Source organism: Gavia stellata, chromosome 6 (assembly GCF_030936135.1).
Source record: "Gavia stellata isolate bGavSte3 chromosome 6, bGavSte3.hap2, whole genome shotgun sequence".
Lineage (NCBI taxonomy): Eukaryota > Metazoa > Chordata > Aves > Gaviiformes > Gaviidae > Gavia > Gavia stellata.
In genome coordinates, this window is record NC_082599.1 from 35,763,490 (window position 1) to 35,769,526 (window position 6,037).

Below are 6,037 nucleotides of genomic sequence, written 5' to 3' on the forward strand. Positions count from 1 at the left end.
TTAAAAAAATTAAAAAGAAATGCTGACAAAAGGTCTCAATTAATAAATTGTATCAGCTTCTATCAATTTAGTTCCTCCACTTTGTTATAAAAAGTTGCTATTGATCCAAAATTTATTAGCAGTGTTTCATTAAAGCCAGCGGAGGGCAGACTTGAATTGGAAACTACTTTTGCTACTTCAGTTACTTGAACTTAAAATACCAGATAGTCCCTCGAGCTCAAAGCTGATGACAATCTCATCACTTCTCTACTGTTCTAATTACACTTGTGCTGGATAAAAGCTTCTTTACAATTGCTGTTTGACAAAATGAGTGTTTTGCTATGTCGCAGTAAGAATAGCAAAATGTTTAAATAAAGATGCTAATATGAAAGTGGGTAAGTCAGTGTATTAGCAGCTGTGTGTTATTCACAGGGGAGAATCCGCACTGCTTAATAATTAACAATGTATATCTTAAAGTGGTTTTTAAAAGCTAGTGAATATCATTATCCCCATTTTACACATGAGGAAACTGGGGAATAGAGTGGTAGCCTTGCAAATTACCCATCTAGGTGACCTACCAAAATACAGATTTCTGAGATCTAGTCCTGTGCTCAAGTGTATCTTTTGGACAAACAAACTATGACATGTCTAACTCTTGCAAACATTATGGAAATGATTGCAAGCAGCCCAAATTGCTGAAGCTGAGGAGCTTACACTAATGAAACAGGCAGGTAACCTGATGGGCAGCTTGTAGCTCTTGAGAAGAATATTCTCCTCAAGAAGATGGGTGGCAGTCAGATCAGATGGCCAAAGATCTCCATTAAAAATAGTATTTTATTATTAAAGTTAGGTTGTACTTTTTCCAAGGAATGAAAAGCTTTTCTATGTAGACCTTTAAAGCCATTCCAATCTCAGTACTGGGAAATGTATGGTTAAAAAATCAATTTGTATAGAGGTGAAGGATTAAGATGCTAATAGACCATTCCTCCCTTCCCTTCATCTTTAATTATGAGGGTTTCAAATTATGAGAGATTCAACAGGCTTCCTATGAACTCACCAAGCCCATCCTATTTACTGTACCTGTGGTCAGTAACATTCATGGGATAAGTGTGACTTATCATTAAATGCCCTCCTTCATTGACACTAAGTTGAATAGCTAAACATAATCACTAATTTTATTTGATAAAATAAATCTATTCCAGTTTCTTTATATGCTTAGGAAGTCATTACCCATTGTAACAGCTTTTTGAATTACAAAAATATGCTGAATTTTTTATCTATAAACATTAGTGCAAACTGCTTTTTCTGGAAAAGACTGGTGGCATGCTGTTACAAAGCTTGCCATTGCTAAGACTTGTGTAAGATATACCACAGAACATTTGGTGCCACATATTGAAAAGTCCATTTGTAGAATGAATGAGCACATTGCACAATGCATTTTCTTCTCTTTTACTTACTGCTAATTCACAGTGGACATTTGGTGATGGTGGGAATTAGTCATTGGTTTATATGACTCCAGTGAAAAAGACCACATTGAAAATTATACGTTAGAATGTGAATGTGTGGGCATTTACACTTTGGACTCGAATACTGTATAACCTATTACTGTGTTATTCATTTTTGGTATATTTCCAGTCAAATAATGTTAAAATAGGAGTCAGAAATATCTGGCAGTGATTTAAAGTAAATTAAAACAATGCAGCAATTATTCCAAAACTTACTACTGTAAATTCAAGCAATAAATTTCAGGTTAACTTTCAAAGAAGTAAGTCCAGAGACAGATGTGCAGGGAGGGCTTTCAGACAAGCTTTATGATAGGCTGTTACTGACTTTTCAAGTCTATATTCAAGATTTTCTAAGTAAGTACTGTGTGAAGGTTTGTAAGAATAGATTACAAGAGTCCACTTTTTGAATTCCTTTAAGATTCTTGATGATTTCTCCTTGTACTTTATACTTCTACGCCTCACAAAGACTCGACATCTCGAAATAGTCATCACTTTCCCTAACTCACAGAGGCCTGAAAATGCAATTACCTCAGAAGGGAAAGGATTAATTTTCTCTTCTGCAGAAGGTAAGCTCTCCTCTTCTCAAAATAACCACTAATTGAAGGCATTTAGTAACAGACTAATTTTATAGTAAACCACTGTATCCCTTAGCTCAAGAAGCAGCAAGAAAGATAACGATTCAATTAACTAAAATTGCTGCTTTGAGAAATGTGGTTCCCAGTGTCAAACTTCTTTAATTTGTCCCTAATTATACATTGCTACCTATAAATTTAAAAAATACATATTTCATACTCCCAGGGCAAATGCTATGATTTTGGGAAGGATGCATATGATATACCATATTTTGAGTCTAAAATTAAACCTTAATTCCAGTGTAGCACCAATGCTTTCCAGATTTTTTTAGGTTTGCTGTATTTCAGTGTGAGGAGGCTTTAGCTCTCTTGTTTAATCCCCTCTCTCAGTCTTTTGCAGCAGTGCTAACATGTTCTTCATTCTCAGTGCAGAAGTACGATATACTGGAAGAGCTAGCACATTCTCCAGCAAGAGAGCAAAGGTGGGGATTCATGGGAAGCACAACATCCATGTGCCCCCAGATAAATCTTAAGCCCATCTTTCCAGCTTATAGGGGGCTTTTTTTACCTTTTACTCCATGGTAAAAAAAAAAAAAAACTTTCCGTGGTAAAATTCCCTTTATTTGGAAACCACAGATAAATCCACTCTGGACTCTTGAATTGAAGTTTTTTGACAGATAACTTGTAAGCTATAAACATAAAAATCATGTGTAAATAGAAAAAGTGTTGATAAAGCAATTACGTAAAATAAAGTGTGTATGAAAATCAATGTTAAAAATGTCCTGAATATGGGGGAAAATGAGAGGAGAGTTCCACTGCACCAGTTATATCTGTTCAATACATAGAGTTAAAGGACAGTTTTACCTTGTTATTGTTACCTGTGTAACTGATTACGTCTTTCAGTTAAAGCCATTAACCATTATTAAGGGGAAATAAGCCTGAGCTTTTGGGGGCATGGCAAGTTTTTCCTGCTGTAAGCTTCACGGGTTTACAGCTTTACCTCCACGATGATCTTTTCTTACACTAATCCTAGATGGTGTGTATTCTCTTTTGTTTGTACCCAAGTTTCCCTTTTGTTTGTAATATATACCTGAAATGTTCAAAAATTCATTATTTAAGAGCAGTTAAGATATTACTACCTCAGAAGTACGTTATTGTTATGTACAGTTGTGTTTGTTCTGCTGAGCGGACCCAACTCAGTTACAGAGGGAGTTGCAGATAATGCAAAATAACTGTCTTAGAGCAGTAGCTGTTTCTATAGGCAGATTGACCAAAAGCCTGTTGCTATATTTCTTTACCTGGAAACAAATGGATAGATATATACTGTCTGAATAAAGGACCTGACATTGTTGTGTGCCTGTGATAAAAAATAAAATAGTATTTTACTGGCAAAGTATACTTAGTTTTGGATTAAAAAAAATCAAAGAAATTTGAATATGCCATGTATAAAGCTTGAACAATCGTATTTGATCAAAATCAGTTACTCTGGTAATGCACTTTCAGAGATGGGAGTTTCAATGACAGTGAAAAGATACTTCTACATCTACGGAAATTAAAGCCTGCTGCTGTCAAGTTGCCAGGACCTTTAAATGTGTGCTGAAGTGTCCTACTCCCTTTCAGTAAATTAAGCATGTTTATACTTACTGTCACAAGTAGCAGAAAAACACCAACGATTGCTTCCACGTTTAGAACTTTGTGGAGTCTACTACCTGTGAGCAGACTCTGCTTAAATTATCTGAAATTACTAATCGCTAATCTCGTTCTTGACACACTTCATCCTCCAACAGTCTGCTGCAACTTCTGTTACACCTCCTGGGAATCTATGTATAGCAGTTTCTTTTCCTCCCCAGTTGGCGCCAAGCCAGAAATACATCCATTCGCACAAATGCTTCTTAACCTCGGTCACACTGATTTTTTTCATTTTTTCTCTTTCTGCTTCTTTGGTTGTTGTATGCTGTTATAGTAAATTTAGTACTTGTGGAGTTTTTTGTATAATAAACCAGTGGTTACCATGAATTTTCTAAACTACTGTTTGTTTCACTTCAAGTGCACTGAATAAAATTATTTCTCCATGCTCATTTTATGGGGATCTTGCTGTAACATAGGAGTCCTCAACATAAACGTATTTAATCAGCTTTCTGGTAAGGCTGTATTCTTCCTACTCAATAGGACATAAGGCCCAGTTCATAGAGGAGAGCTTCAGCATTTGCAGAGTAACCAGCACTTTTGAAGGCTGAAAAAACATTAAGGCACAAACATTTCTCACAAGCTACCTGGCAAGTTGCAGTGTCTCTGCCATCAAGAAACTGGTTTATAACTCATAGGGAAGGTTCTGCTTGCTGCAGGAATGATATTAGTATCCAAACTAGCTTGTCTTAAGTCAATTCTGAAAAACCTGCAGCTCACACACATATATGTATGTACATGTGCATAGGCACTTCTGCATGTATTACATGCATATAAGTGTACATATACAGTACAGAACTGTAGATTTATCACAATTCATTTAAAATGAGCTATCTTGGATATCAATACCAACACCATTACTGAGTATATATGTTTATACATGTATACATATACATGTGTATATATATATACACACTCATACAGCGAACCTCAGCTGCAGCTTGGAAATACTCAAGTGTTTCAGCTACCTGGAACCACATATACAAATATTTGACATTTGAAAATTAGGAATATTATTAGTATTTTGGTTGGAGTGATTAGGTTGATACATAGGAGTTCTGTGGTAGGTAGAGGCAGGAACACATAGTCCTCTTGCGTTTTCTGATTCTGGTTTCCACAACAAATAGAAAAAAAGGTCTTTCAAGCACTTACTTATCTTACAATTGTGGTGAATGCTAGATCTGTCCAATCCAAACTTTGAAAAAGCCAGAACGTGTGTGGTGACAAAAATAGTCAGGGACCGTGGCTCTATGATTGCATGCTTAGTCAAGAACAAGGATTTTATGTTAAGATTGTAGATAGGACAGTGCGTGGCATCTCTTACTACATACTTCTGTGGGATTGTAACCACATTTAACTTTCATTTTTAATTAGATCTCAATATTAGAAAACAAACACAAATTCTAGCTTGTGCAAGATTTGGTTTATCTCCAACTCGGACAAATCCAGCCTTGCAGCTTCCAGTCCTTTGGGGTGTCCAAATACCTGTCCCACGAAGACATTACTCTCCATTAGAACCCGTGGAGTAAACTGTTAGATCGGTTGTGTTCTCTTTAAGGTATTGCATCATGCATTTGCAATTTTTTTCTCCCCTTAAGGCAGCTGGAGTTTTCAGGCTACCCTGCTCATCTGCACCCGTGTCACAAGTCACTGACATCATAGGAAACACATCTTAGCCCCCATGTCCCAGATGAATCCGGTTACAGAAAGAACAAGGATACTGAGAACAGATTTCAAGACTCTACTCCCAAGTAATAGCAAGTAGCTAAAAATAGGGCTAAAAGCCAGGAGTGTGCAGGCTTCCACTGGTCAGTTTTCAGCTGATCAACATTGGTTTTTAATAACCAGCCACAAAAGACTAATTAGTGACTTTACTGTGCTATCCTACATTTCAAAGCGTCTAATGCTATTGTGTAGTAGTACACTCTAACACTGGCTGCTAAATGCAGACTCATTGCTCTTGACTTCATACCCAGCAGTAATTAGGACTAGCAAACAGTTTTAAGACTTAGGTAAAGTTAGGATTTCACCTCCTGTCAGCGGTAACATATAGCTTCCATTGCTGGACACGAGCAAGAAGATAGTAAACCATGGATGGTTTGCTTTTCTCCCACTAACAATAAATTTCGAGCAGTAACTTCACGACACCAGTGGGAGCGGCATGTTCAAATCCTCCAGTGCACGTCATGGGAAATACACAGTTTCCCATTTACTATTCTGGCAGGCATAATTTTGCTATTTTTCAAGCTGTTTATATTGGCCACCTCAGTGTTTTAATTATTTCACTCCTGCATT